Below are 17389 nucleotides of genomic sequence, written 5' to 3' on the forward strand. Positions count from 1 at the left end.
CTGCAAAGGTCCTCCACATGAATTTTCAGACTCAGTGGAGACCTGCCAGTGCCCATTCCTTTACTTGACCAAGCAGCCTCAGCAAGGGAAGCTGTGGTGCAAGGCTCTTCTGTAAGGCTGCTTCATTTGCCTCTGGTTTACCCTGAATGAAACATGATCTTCAGTTTCCACATTTAAATCCCAGCAACATTCTCTGCAGCCTGTTGGTCAGTCTGCCTTGCAGCTCAGTGTGGGAAAAAGCTAGGAGCAGTCAGTCTGCCAGTAAGGATGTATATAGCAGACTACGCATCTATATGTTGTCATGGAGATGCCATGGGATTCATCTGAGGGTTTTGCTGGTTGGGTTTCTTCTGCATCACACATTTGTACAGAAATTAGGTTTTGATAAAAATACAGTATCCGAAGTTTTCCAAAGTATAAGTGGAACATAGATCTGTGTCAGAGCAGATCAGGTCACCTTACTCATGATGACTTGCATAGGCCTTAATTTTTTATTTTCCACTTAAATTGCTCTGATTTCATATCCACATAATATCACAGAGTTCAGAGAATTAAACTAGTCAAAAATAATCGAGGGGAAAAAGAAGCAGGCCATATGTTTTAAAAGCAACCATTTCAAAACGCAAGATGACAGAGTAAAATAGTCTTCTGCAAATACAGTGGGACTCAAAATACCAGTCAGGGATTTGTCGTTAATATTAAACCTGAGACGTCTGAAACCTCCATTCTTTTCCAGCTTTACATGATGTTTTTAAAGATAAGCGATTTTACTGCTTGTGTCCATCTTGTATTTTTACCTATTAAAAGTCTCAAATATTTAATAAACATTATTTTCAGTTAAACAGGGCTGTTAATTTTTAATCTTTTAAAAAGAGAAAGAATTAATCCATTTCCAAATTGCTTCTTGTCCATAAAAGACAAATCATGTGGTCCAATGAAATTCCACTTGAAACAGTGCAGGAAATGCCTGCAATCAAACAGGCTAAGGACCTAACAGCTAATTGGGTAATCAGAAGCAAACCTGAAGAGCCACCATCAGCTCACAACCTCCAGACCATCTTCAATCTGAGCTTTTTTAAAAAAGTACCACCTCAGTCTTTCTAGATAATATCCTAATGGTATAGCCTTTTCTGTCTAACCACACAATTAAACCTCTCACCTATCCAAGCTCTCATCTAACTGTGCTAGATAACTTTTAATTTTACTTGGAAATGGCAGTCTACTGCTGGCCCCCTTATTCAGATTTGAGATTACTGTAAAGAACCTGCTGCATTTTCATACCTCACCTAGTACAGATCCACTGACTGAGAAAAGCTCCCTTGTGTCTGTTGACATGAATAATCTCTAACATTTTTAATATAGGCTGCCTTTGCCAGTTGGCTGACACTTGTGCTATGCCATGAATAAAAGCTATTTGATGACAGTTGAGAAATGGACGTGAGACACTTGCTGTTGTATTTCCTCTGCTCTGTGGGACCTAGTCCCTATTATTTGTCATGTGCAGGAATGTAAAGTTGTTAAAGGTGACATGGCTGCAGCCACTGATGATGTGCTAGTGCAAAATGATGTAGAAGTGAGACTCCAAACCTCTTCTAATAGGCTGCTTCTTATGTCCCTTTTATGTCTTTGCCACCTATAGGAAGTTTCAGTCACTCTAAGTTTAAATAACATTCATTTTTATGCATTTACCTAGTTGAAGCATTCAAAATGTGCCTTCACATCAACAGAAAAGATTCCTTATTAGCCAGCTGGAGAAAGTTTTCTGTGTGTCACATAAGCAATGGGATTAATAATGCATGGTTACTTACCAGCAACTGCTGTTCTTCAAAAGACCCTTGTGTGTTTGTATCTGTGGGGTGGGCACTGTAGGAGAACCACAAATTCCTGGTGTGAAGAACATGCACTCCAGGAAAACCACGTGGGACAGCAGCTCAGATGACTCTGCATAAGGGCATGTGGTGTGTTAGTGCTAGCAAGGAAGAAAAAGGGATTTAAGGTAGAGTTGACAGAAGAAGAAGAAAAGTGTTTGGCTAACAGAAAATGGGAGATGGACTGAGGTGTCTGAGGACAGTGAAGAAAAAAAAACAAGATTGAACCATCCAAGAACAAGATAAAATGAGCAGAAAGAGAGATGAGTGGGAGAATAGGAGGAGGAGTGGGAGGAATGAGATTAAAGGCAAAGTAACTTCAAGAGGACCTTAAGGGAAAGATAAGGAGATTTACATGGAGGCTGAGAGAGACATGAAATCAGTGGGATCTCAGAGATGGGCTGGTGTGTCACAGCTGGGGGATTTTTAGCAGGAGACTTCTGAGCAAACAGGGGAAAAAAGTCAGAAGAAAGAATGGGAAGGACAGACTGCTGCAGCACAGGCATGTTTTGCAAGGATAAGAGTCTTTTGAAGATGGACACTAAGGGAAATGTAGATTTAAAGAAGATTTAATACATCCCCATACTTAAGAGACATAGCTTACAGATAACTCATTAAAGCCCTTTTATTACTAGAAAACCCCAACAGACACCACCAAGTTTAAAGGCCTGTCAGAAAGAGGCAGCACATGCTATACAAAGCAGGCAAAATTCCTTTAAAATATGGTGAGTGGCCTGCAAAAAAATCAACAAGGGCTTCTGTCCTGAAACAGAGTATTCACTTGATTCCATTCCAAGCTGATCCTTGCCCTAGGTTTTGCCCTCAATGAATAGTGATATTGAGAAGATTTACAGGTTAGTCAAAGTTTTCTCTCCACACAAGTCCTTACCAGAGCTGTCTCTGCAAACCTGAGCCAGCTGGGAAAAGTGCTGCCCTCTCCCCTGACTTCAGATCAGAGCTGAAGCTGACAAAATGCACCTGCCATAACGACTCACCAGTAACAACCCTGCACCTTCAATATAAAGTTTCAAGCACCTGGTATTAGTGTGACACTGGTGAGCTCTGCTGTCTCTGCAGAGCACTGAGCTCTTACAGGCACCCAAGGAGAGATGAGGTGGCCATGCTTCATGGAGGCTCTGTGCTCTCCAGCAAAATGGCCAAGACAAGAAACTGCATACAACCTGCTAAAGCTGCATGAGAAAAATCAGAAGCTGGAGAGAATTCTTTTCTGCCAGGAAGAGGGAAGAAATGGTGTGTATAGATAGACAGTGTCTTGGGGTTATAAGGCGAGACATGGTGGCACAATGATGGAATAATTTCCAGATGATCTGTTGAGCAGAAGATGCTTTGGAAAGCTCTTATAGCCAGGTCAGCTTTTGGGATGTGGGACTAACAGCAATAGGCCATAATAATTATTTTAAAATCTCACTTCAAGCACAGTTTTCTCCTGATTATCACTAGAGCACATTTCTAGCACGATATATCTTGGTTGTATCTGAAGCTAGCTCTAGGCAAATATGTTAAAAACAGTATAGCATTTTGCTCTTGCAAAGGAGAAATCTCACAATTAGGCCATCTGCTACTTTGCACACCAGTGACAGCTTGGCCTCCTATTTGCAGATAGAACCAGGGCTGGCAATTAAATAGCAGCCCTTCCTCCCTACCCTCCTCCAACTTCAACAGCTCTACCCCTGTGCCACAGCTCCTCTCGTGCATCACCCACCAAGGATGTCCTTCTTCACCTGAAAAAGGAGGAGCTGCCATGCTCCTCTGCCAGGTCCCTCCCCACAACTGGTCTCTGCCTCTCTCATTTTGCCCTGGCCTTGAGCCACAGCTCTAGGTGGGGTAGGCTGGTGCCAATGTTCCTGAGGATGAAGCTGCAGTTCCTTGATGGAAGGATACTTATTTTCAGATCATGTCAAGTCAGAAGGGAGCTGCCTCTGCAGCTAGTATGATTGCTTTCATGTAGCTTGAACCTCCTCAAAACAAATCTTCTATTTCAAAGTCGACTGAGAAAAATAACAAAGGCCACACCAATTTCAGCTTTCATGCAGGCAGGGAGAGTCTTATTGTACTCTGTCCCTACAAGTAACTGCACCCCAGCATAGAGGAATCCACCCCAACCCACAACACAGTGGTCAGCTGTGATGGTGTGGAGCTCACACCTTGCACTGCTAGGTACCTTGGTACCTCCATCAAACTCAGCTTCTCCCAGAGCCTGAGCAGCCCAAATCCACATCCTTGCAGTACATCACAGTCCCCTGGGCAAAGAGTCCACTAACTTTTTCTCCCATGTGCTCCATGCACAGCACTGGCACCCTGGCATGGAGACTGCAGCAGCTGTGTTCTCCCCTTCCATTGCCAGCCTGTCCCCTCGCCCTTGCTGCACTCATCAGGAATCCTCCCGTCCTCCACCCCTCTGAAGAAAACAGCTCTCTTCAGTGGGCTGCTGGCAGATAATCTGCCTGACTCATAATGGCTTGCTTTCTTTTAAGGAAGATGGATATCTCTGAAGTTGGTGGTTTCTGTCTCTCAAATTCATCATCCCGTGCTTACTGCAGTATCAGCAGCAGAGTTCCTACAGCACAGCAGCTGGATGCAGTGGCAGGCAGATAAACACGGTGCACATGCTTTATAAGGCACAGAGACCCAGAGCAACGCTGTGCTCCTGATGAGATACCATGCTTTGCCTTCTTTCAGCACATCAAGTACGTTGGTGTGTTTTCAGCAGGACCAAAAACCCCAGAAACAGAAAGGCAGACCTGGGGCTTAGCTTCACACTTACTTTTCCTCTGACAGTTTTGTATAAAGCTAAATATTCATGTAATCAGCATGTGTTTCTTTAAGGGAGCTTGTTCTCGTAGTGCTAATCCAGGCTGAATGGCCAAACACACGGAATTTTGCTTGTGGTGCTGGATGAATTCACCTGTGGGGCACCTGATCAGTGCAAGGGTCCCTGCACTATCCCAGTGAAGAAACGGGGCTTCCGCAGCTCAGTTCGGCGAGCTTTCCGGTTTGGGCAGACATTTGAAGCGGAAGGAGGTCTGGGTCGATTGAGACGATGTTTGTCGTGGGGAAGAGGACGCGTTCCTGCTGCCAGGCAACCGGCGCTGCAGCGCCCGTGCCAATGGCTGCGAACACCTCTGCAGAGGCAGGTCTACGGAAGGAGCGGCCAACCCGGGGCTGCTGGGAGGGCCCCATCACCCCACGGAGCCGCGGGTGCCACAGCTGCTCCCCCAGAGACCCCCCCCAAAGGCAAAGTGGGGAGATAGTTCTGTGCCCCTTCCCTGCCTGCGGGTCCCTGTCCGGGGCCGGGCAAGGCGCTCGGGGAGCGCAGTGCCCGCTGCACCAAAGGAGACTTTCCGCCCTGCTTCCAGCTCTGGTTTCAGTCAGCGCTGCTCAGCGGGACGTGCCCTTGCAGTGTGGAGGCAGGGGCGAGGCTGCTGTTTGCAAGGTGGTGCTGTGAGGCCCGAGGGGGGGTCTGCAGAGCCCCTTGCCCTCCCTCAGCACTTATCTTCAGGTGCTGGGGGGGTTCCATTCATCCATTCTGCAGCCAGCTCTCTACTCCTGCCCGTTCAGCCCTCTCCATCCTGTGGCACAGCCTCGCTGCAGGGCTGGCACAACCTGGGTAGCTCCATCACTCGCCAAATGTTCACTGTAAAACTGTGCCCCAAAGAAACAAGCCCCTTCTCATCATCCTCTCTCCTGCATCTTCAGCCACCCTGGCAGGGGTGAAAGGTGGGGAGGGAAGAGGGACCCCAGACTGGTGTTGGTACCAGCATGGGGAGGCAGTGCTGCTGCTGTTCTGGATGATGAGCTCTGGAGGGAAGTCCTATACTCTACTCTTAGCTTGGGTCAGGAATTTCTTTTCCCAAACCCTGCTGCAATCTGCCAAACATAGTTTGTCAGCTGAGGATACAATAGATTTTACTCATGACAGATATGCATACACACACATATATATGCATGAAAAGCTCATTCAGTAGGATTAGGCAAAATTACCAGAGCATGTGCAAAACAGCAGTGCCATCCGCTGAAAGCATGCCCTTTGCTTGCTCATTTTGATAAATGATTTCAATTTCTTCCAGTCTCTCACTCCAGGAATGAGTTATTGTGGAGTCAACATGGAGATCTGTGTACTAATTGTTTCAAGAAATTTTCATGTAGTGACAGTTAGGCCTTTAAGATGTTTCATTCCCTGGGGAAATTTTTATTCAGATTTTCATTTAGTTTTTATTCTGCATTTTAGGGGCAGATACCTGGAATGCTGAGGAACACATCTTGTTCCATCACACTTGATCCTTCATGGGCAGGCTTTGGCCACAAGTCCAGTGGGAAAGACATAACTTATTCAGAACCATGCAGATGACATGTACTCTTGCCAATTCACACAGCTTAAACCCTAGAAACAGCAATGTGAGGTGAGAGAGGGTGAAGAGAAAGGCAAGATCAGATCGTTTATTGTGGCTCTCCCCTATTGTAGATACAGATAGATCTCAATGGATGAAGTGTTTTCTGCAGGAGTTTGAAGCTGGGGACAGGAATTGTGTCCCTTCTGGATCCCAGGAGCAATTCATTGCAGTGTAATGACTAGACCCTGGGTACAGTGAGCAGCGGTGCAACAGCACTAGCGAAGGGCCGTTCAGAAACTGCATTTATTCCTGAAGCTTCTTCCCCTTTTTCCCTTTGCTCCTCGGGTGTACTGGTAGCGAGGCAGGTGCCATGGCTCCCCAGTGCAGGTGGCAGGAGATGGAGAGCTGCCTCCTCCAGTGCCAGTGATCAAGCCTCTGCTGGCCTGATCAGCCCGGACTGGGAAGCAGACTCTGCTACAGTTGTGCACAATGCTGCTTGATGATTCACTCCAACTTGCTTTTCATTCCCTTGGGAACACAGAAGGGAGCCAGGGAGCAGATCAGCACCCTGCAGACACAGTTTCCCCATGCATAAGCTTAGCCTTCCAAGTGAGCCTATGTCCTTACTTAATGGGAGTACAGAAAACCTGTCAGAATAAACACCAGTAAGGATTATTGTTGTGAAGTACAAAGCAAGGATTTAGCTTACCACCTCCAATTCTCGTCAGTCCTAATAGGAGGTGAGGGGTGAACTTGAGGTCTTTCCCACTGACTGGGCAAAGTGGTGATGCAGAGTACTACCAGTAGGCCACTGGGCTGGCCTGGAAATAGTTTCTTTAGCAGAGTAAAAATACCTGACTTTGACAACCAGCATGCTGGTTTGTGTATGCATAATTTGCTGTGATCATGCTATAAATCAAGATGAGACTGCTAAAATTATGTATGACCTCATTTGATAGATTATCTAATAAGAAATTTGCTAATGCAGTTTATCACTTAAAAAGCCATACAACTGCTAAGGATGAGTACTTTACTGCAGCACATTTAAACCTAATTGTCAGAGGAGAAAAGCAAGCGGATTTCAGAGGTGAGTTAGAAGAGCATCCTTATGAGGATGATGTCTTCACTAAATCAGTGGTGCAATGCAGCAAGCAGGGTGGAAAGGAGTCTCCTCTGGATAAAGGTACAGAAAGCTGCTAGACCAGGCTGTGCTGTGTGAGAATACTGCATAGACTCACTGATCAGTAGCACCTTTATAAATGTAAATAGTTGTATCCTAACTGGCATGCATGCTTTTATTGTTTAATCTAGTGTTATCTTTTATTTTTTCTGACATTTCAGTTCTGTTTCACTGTCTTGCAAGCAGATCTAAAATCCCTGATATGTGCAAAGAAACTACTAGCCTAGACCTCTAGCTCTAACTTGCCGTTGTTGTTATGATGCCTGTCAGAATAAAAAGGGTAATTGTTTTGCTGCTATATGTTACCATCAAATATTTTTGTTCTTCCAGTCCTGTGACTCATTTAAAAATACTGAACATCACTTTGATGTACATAAACAGAACTAGAAAGCAGCTCAAGCCAATGAAATAAAGCTTGTTTTGCAGATTTGTTAATCACTTATTCTTTTCCAATCTCAAATTTATTATTAATATGATTAAAATATAAAAATAAAATATACTGTTTTCTTTACTGATGTTTTTCTAAAGCTCATTCTGGGTCTAAATGCCTGTATTTACTCCCTGGATGTATGATACTGTTCAAAGCATCTGAGATAAACATTAAACCTCCTCACAACTCTCCGTGTGTGTGTGTGTTTGTGTGTGTGTGGAGTGGGAGATATTAGAGAAGTGATGATTTTGATCTCCATTTTAGGATTGGGAAAAATGAGGTGGAAACATGAAAGAGCTTACAAAGGGCCACACAGAAAATCATTATCAGAGTCAAGGCCTAACCTCTGTCTTCCCTGATCCTCATCTCATCTCCTGACTGCCTGGAGCAAAATTTGCAAATGTCCCCTGTCTACACCCCCGCACCTTGAGCAAGGCCTGCCTCATTTGTACCCTGCCCAAAAGGGGAATTTGTTATTCTCCAGGGAAAACGATGCATGATGTCAGAAATGGGGAAATTGGATGTTGCTGTACAGAAAATGTGACCACTGGCACAAGAAGACAGGAGGTGATTTTACTGAGCACTGCTAAGTCAAAACAGTAGGTGATAACTCCACATTGACTTAGGCGTGTGACTAATGATTTGGGATTGTAGAGGAGCTACTGGTGTCACAAAAAAAGCAAAGATACTTGTAAAACACTGTAAATTCCAGGGCCTGGGATCAAGGAGCTGAAGAAAGATATTTTGGTAGAGGCATATATTAGAGTCAGGCAGGGGGACTTCCCATGATATTTGCATAGGAGGCCCATCTGAATATTATTATATGAATATGAATATTATGGTGCCATTGGAGCAGCTGGAACTGTTTCTGAGAGACCTGGAGCCTGCGTTTCTTTGTGAACACACAAAGCTGTGTGTATACATCTGACTGGAGTGATTTATTTACAAAAGAGAAAACCACAAAGTATTGGCAATGTCATCTGGTCATTAAATGGCCCAGCTCTAAAGGGGAGAAGCCACTTGAGGAGTAAGAGCATAATTCACCATTTGTGCCTTTCCCGACTGACATTAATTGATGCAAGCTGAACTAGTGGATTTTACATTGAGGACATATTTCTACAAGAAGCTGAACTCAGGGCATCTGCTCACTCACCCTAGACTGTCAAATAATGCCCTGATTTTAATGTTTGGTCACAGCTGATACACCTTAAGACAGAAGTTTCATCACAAAGCTTTCATTAGTCATTCCTTGAGTCATTCTGTTTCATGAGCTCTTACCCCTACCAAGATAAAATCTAGCTATCAGTAACAATTCTCAGAGACCTACCAGTCAGTGATTCTGTGATGCAACCTGTAGCAGCCAGGCAGAATTTACTCCTCCATATTTCATCTCCTGCCAGCCATCAGCAAGGCAAAGTAAAAACAGCTGCTCTGAGCCCACATTATTGCTGTGAGATTCCAAGGGAGAGATGCTGAACCTCATTTAAAACCAAGGGAGAACCAAGACAAGAAATAAAAGTCCTAAGCCTGTACCCTTGAAGCAGAATATTTTTTTCCTCAATACACATCTATTCAAAATAAATGCTTCTCATGCCTGCTGGGCAGTAAACCTTGCCATGTAGCTGCATAAACTGTACTAGGCGATATGGTTAGCAATACACCATGATGAGAGACATATCATAAAAATAGTACTGGTAGAAATATTCTTCAAACACCACTTATGGGCCAAAAATACCCTCTAGAAGAAACAAACCGTGAAAGGACATATTAAGGTTGCTATCTGGTACAACAGGCAAATGCTCCTGCTGTGCAATCAAAAGGTGGATTTTTTTTTGTTTTGAAAACATTAGGTAAATATTCCTACATAGACAGATCTTAAATGCATGGCAAGGACAACAGCATGCATTCAATGATCAATAGTTAGACTGCCCAGAAAAATCCAGGGGATGTGGGAAGAGAGCAAGGCTGCAGCTGTGTTCATAGCTTAGGACTAGGATACATTCCTTCAAAGGGTGGAAATCCCACCCTCTCCTAGATCATATGGGAGATGTTTAGCTGAGTCCCCAGAGAAGAGCAATACAGAAATTTCCAAAGCTGGAAGGAGCAAAGTTTTACAGACATCCTATTATTGACAACTTACATAATTTGAGTACTTAGCTGCTTAGATAATATAGTGATAGAACTTTATAGAATTAAAAAAAAAATAAGAAGCTTCTCACAGATAATAATATAGCAAGAATGGAATTAAAGTACTCAAAAATCAGTGAAATAAGTCCCATTTTCCTTCTGGCTTTATTGAACATTTCCAAGAGGGACTTAATGCAACAAAGATGATACCTTGACTCCTATAGCCATGGCATCATTTACACTGAACAGTGACTTCTCAAAGCATTATTTTGCTTTTGGAAACAGAAGCTTCTGGTGACAGACACAAAAGTCAAAAATCAGTGTTCAAACAGTAGTCTTAAGAGGACTGGTTTTTTTCCTATTAAACTGCAAACTTGCACTAACTTCAGTGTGGATTCCTACTCTTGTTTGTATGCAACACCTAATGTCTTGCAAAAGATGAGCAACTCTTTTCTCCATGTACATAAAGATAAACACAAAATTCTTGCACAAGTGGCTGCAGCAAAGGACTATAACTAATGTGGAAGAGTAACCATGCAAGCCTGTTACACCTAGAATTATTTCTTCTTTGATCAGATGTTTTGGGGTTTATCTATGCTACATAAAATACTGAGGACTTAGGTCCTCCACTGGCTTAAGTCATAGCTCTATATCAAAGCACATGGAATTACGTTGATTTGTGTAAGATGATCACATATTTGTAAAACATATTTTTGCCAAGATGCTGATAGACTAGAGTAAGGGAGTAGAAGGAAATAAACCCTTTTAGAAGACAATAATCACATACTTCAGTAAGGTGAGCAAGAAAGAAATATGTCCTACCCAGTGAGAAATGTGCCCTTTTTCCGTATGCACAAGCCACGTGTATCTCTAATGAAATAACTCCACCTTGTGCTGCAGAAACAGGATGGACACATATATGAACAATACAAGGGGGGGCTTACTTCACAAGTGTTTCCTCTGCACTGCTTCTTGTACCTTGCTCTGCTTGCTTTTCCAAAGTAGAATCTCTCTGGTGGTTCAGCTTCTGTGCAGGTTATTCAAGGACTCTTTTTCAAGTAGCAGTACACTTGCAGGGATAAGGTTTATCTGAAAGGTAGGCTATGCAAACAAACATACAATAAACTTATGTGGTTCCACATTTTTTTCCGCTCCAAAGATTGTTCTTCCATCACCTGACACTTTGGTGCAAAATGCATCAACAGGCTAGAAGCTGGTATGTAAACTTCACATGCCAAACATAGGGAATGCTAAAGACATCCATAGCTGAAGAGTTTCGATGACGGGAGAAGCCCATATTCATGTGAGGGTGGAAAACTTGGTTTACCAACAGTCAGGCCATTTGCTTTGGAATAATTTGATCAGTGTTGGCATTAGACCGATTAACAGTTTGCATGGTGCAACTGTGCTTGGGGAAGCACAGGCTTCCAGCTTCCATGACTAAACACAGCACTGAAAAGGGCAAGGAATGATAACAAAGGAATTCAAGTTATCAACTACCAGAAAGCAAACCTGATTTCCAACAAAACACGTGCCATTAAAAAATGGTTTCCCACAAATTCCTCATTTCCTTTATGGAGTCTGATATCTAAGGTTAGCCAAAGATTCGAGGTAAGATGCCAAACAATTTTGCTTATCAACAATAAAAGTCTGCCAGTTCTTTGCAGCAATAGTTAAAATAAAGTTGCACATGTGGTGCTGCTCTTCCATAATTTTGAAGCTGTTCTTCAGGATAATGTATTACTTTTTGTCTCTATTTATTTCCAAGGGCTATTGCTTGGCAGGCAAAACTTTTGGACTGTGTTGTGTACCAATCCTTCCAGCACCTAGGTTTTCATAGCGTTATTAATACTCAAGAACACAGGAACAGATCTAAAATAAATATCCCACTGTACTCTTCACTGGGTCCTATGCATCAACTGCTGCACTAGGATAAAGAAATGCTTGGTATTCCACAGCTGGATGGAGAACAGAGAAGGGAGAGCTCACAGTGAAACGCCGGGAGCTTGCTCACTGTAAACAAACAGAATGGAAGATAAAGCTGTTCTTTGATCCCAGCAGTCCGGGCCATGTTCTGTTTGACTCTGCACTGACAGCCAAGAGCCCCTTTACACCCACATTCGCCAGGCATAAGGTATTACTGAGCATCCCTGTCCCACAGAGGCTGGGTTGGTGCAGCATTAATCAGGCTGGTATGAATCTGTGCAAGCCAAATAGGGGCAGGACCCTTGCTCTGTCCCCAAGAACAGCACAGGAAGCCTCTCACGGAGGAGCAGCCGGCTCTGCTGCTCAGTGCTTCCCGTGACCCAGGTGCCTCAACTCCAACACTAATCATGCTTCCCTCTCTGCTGCTCCCAGAGGACTTAAAGGTGTTCCCTCAGATGATATAATTTAGCCCTTCCAGGTATCAATCCTGTTCACCCATGCGAGGACAACAGAGTATTTAAAGCTGAAACAGCCAAAGAATATATTCAAGAATCTATGATAAAAGCTACAATTTTATGCACCATGGAGCATCCAGCAAGGAAATGCACAGAGTTAGTGCCACAAAGTAACAACATGTGCCGAGTCCATTGTAAACACAGCTTTTATGTGCATCAGCACAGCTGGGGACAGTGTTTAAAAATATAATTATGTAATGCATTTTATGTAGTCCGTGAGCCATTCAAATGATACCATCATTTCAGCAAAATTGCATGCAGCAGGTCTGTATCTATTGGCCTGAGCTAAGAAATATTTTTCAGGAGCATTATTTTTTTTTCCTGCCACAAAATAGATTTGTCTCCAGTGCCTATGGGGGATTTGTGTCTCTGTCATTGGCCACTTTCTCTCCTACTTTCACCAATGAAGGAGGAAGAAATGCGGAGTTATTTTTGGCCTTGCAGCAGACTCCAGCATCTAAATCAGTTAGTTCTGAAACCACTTGGGGTGGTGCCGGTTCTGTTTTAATGGCTTTAGAGGGAAGGAATTTGTGACGTCTGACTTAGTGAAAGGAAACAAAGTGGCTGTTGTGTGGTGGAAGGGCAAGGCAAGGTTAAGGTTCTGTGTAAGGAAGCAGGGTCCGGCCTTCAGTACTAGATATGCAGCAAAGGGTGAGCTGTGGCTAGGGCATCACAGAAGAGGCTATTACCGAGCCACACAGAGGCTTCAGTTAGCAGGAGATGTCTATTAAAATGCACAGAGAAAGCAAGCTTACAGCTACACTAACTGCTGACACCCTCATACACCATCCCCACTGCCACCCCCCTATTTATTTTATCCTTGCAAAGCTTGTACTCTATGAGCTGCAAAACACGTAGAGGAAGCTTTGCTTTCCTTCTTGTTCAGTCTGCAAATTGCAGCTCAGTTGAGGTGATGCAACACTAAAATTTCTGATACAGTGCTTCACCATGCTGCTAAATGATAGGAGCTGCAGCATCCACAGATGTTTACCTCAGACAAAAATCGATGTTTGTAGATACTACTTAATGGTCATTTTAAGGCCCCAAGGCTTTCACTACTTTGCAGATTATGTGTCTGGGCTAAATCCTACATGGATCCTCAAACATCAAAGTCAAAGCTCTTTTGAGCTGTCAAAGTCTCTCTAGGAGACCCAGAAGATTGTTTTGTTTTTTTTCATTTAAAGAGACCATTAAAGAAATCTGTACCTAGTTTCATAACAGAAGATCCACAGGTGGGAGTAGTGAGATAGCTTCTTCAGCTAGCCAGGAGCCGCCTAGCACAGAAACAGGACTTGATGCTGATTTCTAAATATAGGATCTGATATTAGAAAAGAGATTTCCTTTTTTCTGTTGTATGCTGGGTCATGTGTAGCATACAGAAGAAGAGAGTGGGGACCAAAATCCTGGTGTCTGCATTCCTAATTGTATGCTGTCAACATTGAGAAAGAGAGGCATAGCTCCTTGCATTTTCCATTCCTTCCTATGAATATTGTATTTCTCTTTGCCTAGTGGGACGGCATTGATCAGAAGATGGAAGATATCACAGCCAGAAGAGCCCTTCACTGGCTGCAGCACGGCACAGCAGAGCCAAGTGGGAGCGCTGCTCCCGGATCACACCTGGATGATCAGCAATGCTCGACAGTATAGCTGTTTGTCTGAAAGACAGGCAGACATCATCCAGCTACTCTTTAAAAAGGAAGCAAATACAGCACTATTTGAAAAATCAGAGAATTGCCATGTTTGATTCCAGAGCTCCTGAGGTATTTAGGTGTTTCCTTCCCCACAGAAATCTCTGTAAAATACATTTTGTAGATGAAGATCTTTGTGTTCCCTGTGGCAGATTGTACAGATATTGACTGATATATAGTGGTGCATACCATCTCATTTCAGAAAAAGCTAGGGCAGCTATCAATGCCTTCCCTCCACTGCACAGCCTACTGGCGCATGCTGGTGGCCATATTTCATGTCACATTACACAAGGAAGATAAAGTTTCCCATGAACAATTTAAGTAAGCAAATATTCACACACACATATATATTACATAGATACTGAGCAGAATCTTTATATCTTATTAAGGAAAGACTGATTTGGGGGAGGTCTAAGCAGTTAGATGCTTTCTGTAATTAACTTGAGGAAATGCAATCTTCTGGATTTCTAAAATCATTCAACATGATTTTTAAAGTTGCACATAGTGGAATGTTTTCTGGGGAACTTTATCAACACAATTACTGCTTTGCAACACAAGGACGTACAGTATAGTTAGTCAAAATGCAGCAATTACCTCCTATCATGCACACAAACAGAAGGTATAAGTACAAAGTACTTAAAAATTAATTTTCTGAGAAGAATTGGTCAGTGGACCACTAAAAATTCCTTCAGTCTGTAGTATCACTATCAAATGAAGGAATTTTATTCCTACAGGCTGAGATTTTTTATCATGTAACATTTTATAGTCTCATGGGCATTTGTAATTGTCCACTTGAATGTGCTTGATAATTTAGAGCAAGACATGTTTAACACAATGCCTGCAGACAGTGAGCTGGATTTTTAAAACCACACTGTTGAGCAAACACAGTCACAAGGTTATATGTCTATGGCTTGTTTATGCACAAGATAATTCCTTTGTAAGTCTGGTTCAGAATGTATCATACCAACAGGTGAAGACCAAACTCTTCTCTTTATATGTCTTGTCTAATCCAACTGGTGAGGTATGAGTATAAAATGAGTTGAAAAATTTACAGTTTTGGACCCTAAAATGCTATATTTACTACCTCCAAAGGTAAACATGTTAAGTAGAGTACTGTCAGCAGATGAGACATGGGGAAGAGGCAGGAATGAACAGGCAATGCGACTTCCTCAGGATCACATAACAGCTTTGTAGAGGAATTCACAGCAGAGCCCTTGATTTGTGTTCCACAGATTGCTAACCACTCTCAGGTCCAAACTGCTTGCAGTGTGCCTTTCCATAGAATGTCACAACACTACACTACCACAGAAGCAGCAGAGACCACGTTCTTGAACATTTGTTAAAGAGATCTGGTTTAAGGTTCTTAACAAAAAAGTTACTTGAAAGGGTGTGTTCTATCCAAGTGCATTCAATGGAGCTTTATGGCTTAAAAGCTAAAAGCAAATTTGATTACAAAAAACACTTTCAAATTGAATGTGTTATATATGATCACAGGGAACCTTCAAAACATAAAATTAAATAATTTATCAATGCCTCCTGGGTGAAGCCTAGCTGTGAATTCAGAGGTAGAAATATGCAGGCAGAATGTTGTGTCCTAGAAAGAAGAACAAATGCTACTTCTACCTTTCTGAGAGAACAGAGAATCCCAACACTGATGTGAGCACAGAAAAAAAATTAGTTAAAAGCAGGGAGAATCCCTCAGACTGCGCATGCAGTAACTTCTGAATATCCATAAAGAAATTAGTGCTAACTGTATTTATTAGCTAGAAGAATTACCTAGTTGTAACTAAAACTCTGATTCCTTGAAGCCAGTCACTCATTCTTAAAATATGGTACATATGTGAAACTTCTACCTCTTCCAAAAGAGACAACTGCCCTGGCTCAGCAGATTAAGTAATACTGCAGGGAAATGGTGGATTTGGTCACAGGTCTGAAGGAGTGTTGTAAGGAGAACCCATCCACCCCTTGCCCTTAAATACCTTCAGTGCTCTTCCTTTAATCCCTCATACTAATGTTATTTATGCAGTGTTTATTAAAAGTGGTTTCTAATTTCAGGTGCCTCACTAAAAGCACCCAGCTGCTAGAGGTTTGCACAACTCCATCTGAGATAGTGGAAGCAATGGGCAATACCTGGTCTCATCTCCTTCCCTTAATTGCAGTAACACATTCCAACTTTTTCAAACACCACTACTCAGCACAAAGGGCTACTCAAGCTGTATTTCCTTAAAAAGGTGGGAGTTGGGGAAGCATTGGCTATTTGGGGACTTGCAGGCAAAATATGTTTTTTTAAGCAAGAAGATACAAGCAGATGGATTTCATGAAGGAAAAACACGGAGCAAAATGCCATAGCCAGTCCAAATAGTTACAGTGAAGACGAAATGTGAAACTGAAACCCAAATTGTTAACTGTATCTTGGCAGTGTGCAGTTGCAGGTAATAATTGTATTCACAGTCCAAATTCTCATGCACTTCCCAGCCCATGAAATGGAAAGTTAAGAACATAATCACCCTGACTGGCAGACAGAGCTGGTGGATGGCAGCTTTGAGCTACTTGGAAACTACAAAAGAGACTCAGCCTTTAGAACAAGAAGGTGCTGGTCAGCTTCTTCTATAGTGACCCTCCAAAGCACCTCACAATGAGGATGTTTCCTTTTGCTCACTATGCACAACAACAGAAGTAGTGGCATGGCCTCATCAACAACCAGGACAAAAAAAACCAACTTTTAAGTTGTTACTGTTTTAAGGACAAGGAGAAGGTGATAAGCAAAATCTACCTGCAGCACCATGTAAGAGCACTGTGAATGTTTCTTCCCCCCTTGGAAAAAGTAGGTAGGTGAGGAGAAAGAGTCACAGAAGTTCTTACCCTCCATTCCACCCTGAATTTTCTAGAATTCATGGCCACTGGCTAAGGCCAGTTTTGAGTATTCACTTACCTGGCACATGCAGGTGAGAAATTAGTCTGTTATAAAGAGAGAGAGTTAAAGGCAATAACGGACCACTACAATCACCCTTTCTAATCTCTAATGTACTTAATTTCAATTCAGTAACCTCATAAAGAACCACATAGCCATCTATTTAAGTAAATCTCTGGCTAAAACATGTCTTCTGAAAATATATTAATTCTTGTCTTAAGAAGAGTATATGAACAATCACTCCTTAGGAGGTTTTTATCAGTAATAAAAATTATTTCAAAATTAAGCCAAATTTCTAATTTGAGCTTACTTATCCTCAGGTTCCATATGTCTGAGACATACTTCACCAGTCTCCACACATTCTCTTGAGCCATTCAATCATTTTTTGGTAG

At 42.6% G+C, this 17389-nt stretch overlaps 1 long non-coding RNA gene across 1 annotated transcript in view; it reads right to left on the reverse strand.

The window, feature by feature from the left end:
* The window catches only part of LOC137471312 (uncharacterized), a 48556-nt gene that overhangs the window by 14578 nt on the left and 16589 nt on the right, over window positions 1-17389 (reverse strand). Inside the window, exons 2-3 of the long non-coding RNA XR_010997519.1 lie at window positions 10902-11058; window positions 1809-6270 (exon numbers count right to left, since the gene is read on the reverse strand). This is a non-coding gene — a long non-coding RNA (uncharacterized lncRNA). The remainder of the gene's footprint in view (window positions 1-1808; window positions 6271-10901; window positions 11059-17389) is intronic.

The sequence above is a fragment of the Anomalospiza imberbis genome, chromosome 3 (genome assembly GCF_031753505.1).
Source record: "Anomalospiza imberbis isolate Cuckoo-Finch-1a 21T00152 chromosome 3, ASM3175350v1, whole genome shotgun sequence".
NCBI lineage: Eukaryota > Metazoa > Chordata > Aves > Passeriformes > Viduidae > Anomalospiza > Anomalospiza imberbis.